A 1,155-nucleotide genomic window follows, 5' to 3' on the forward strand; every position below is an offset into this window, starting at 1 on the left:
TATGGAAGTAGATTGCCCCATCTTCCTTCCAAGGAGTGGCTGGTGGGTTTGAACCACCAGCCTTCTGGTTAGCAGTCAAGTGCCTTAGGCACTATGTCTCATGATATTGTCTGCAATTTCCCACAATATAACAGCTCTCTTCCCACTTCTTCCCCATAGTTACCTCTTCCCTGTGTCCTTCCCTCCCATGTACTCCCCCTGCAAGCCATGTCCCTTGCATACACTGCCCATCTGTTCTCCCATGATTGATCTCTTCAAAGATTGTATCTACCTGATGTAAATGTTCAGCCCACATGCCAGTCTTATTTGGCTGGCAGCCACAGAAGTTCAATGCCAGACCTGAAGGGCAGCTAGAGGCCATCGTCTTAGGGGTTTACCAGGTCTATCAGACCAGCAAACCTGGTCTTACCTGGTCTATTTATCTATTTATTGTGATTTTGAATTTTGTTCCACATCATTCTCCCACTCTATGCAGGATCTCCTACACAGATCCCCCTCCGAGTGATTGACAGTGGTAGCCTGGCACCATCTAGTTCTTCTGGTCTCATGGTCATACAGACTGAGGATCACATGCTCTACCACTCCCTTGGACTAATTGTTGTCATGCATCTGTGGTTTTCTTCATTCTTCTTTGTTCTGGACAAGGAGAGACCCATTGTTGCATCTAGATGGCTGCTTGCAAGCTTTTAAGATCCCAGTTGCTACTCACCAAAGTAAGAGGTAGAGAAGAATGTTTCTGTGTAATACGTTATGCCAGTTGAGCTTGATGTTCCCTGGGACCATGGTCCCAACTACTTGCTCCCTCTGAGTAGCTAGCTGTGGCCAAGAAACCACCACAGCCTTGCCCCTTGTCAGCTCTACTATACGTCTCGACATTCTTCCAGCATGTACAAATATAATTGTGATAAATTTTGGATGTGTGTTTTAATCACTATGAATTGACTGCTGAGTACTGCTTTCTCTGTGTCCCAAAAGTGTAGTATGTTATGTTTTCATTCTCATTTGTTTCTAGCAGTATTTTTTAAAATTAATTAATTAATTAATTTTTGGGTGAAGATTTACAGAGCAAATTCACCTTCCATACAGCAGTTCACATATACTTTGTCTCATGTCATTGACCACAGTTTACCACAATGCAACAGCTCCCCTCCCACT

This window comes from Orycteropus afer, unplaced genomic scaffold, assembly GCF_000298275.1.
Source record: "Orycteropus afer afer isolate SDZICR_OR568_19922 unplaced genomic scaffold, OryAfe1.0 scaffold00330, whole genome shotgun sequence".
NCBI lineage: Eukaryota > Metazoa > Chordata > Mammalia > Tubulidentata > Orycteropodidae > Orycteropus > Orycteropus afer.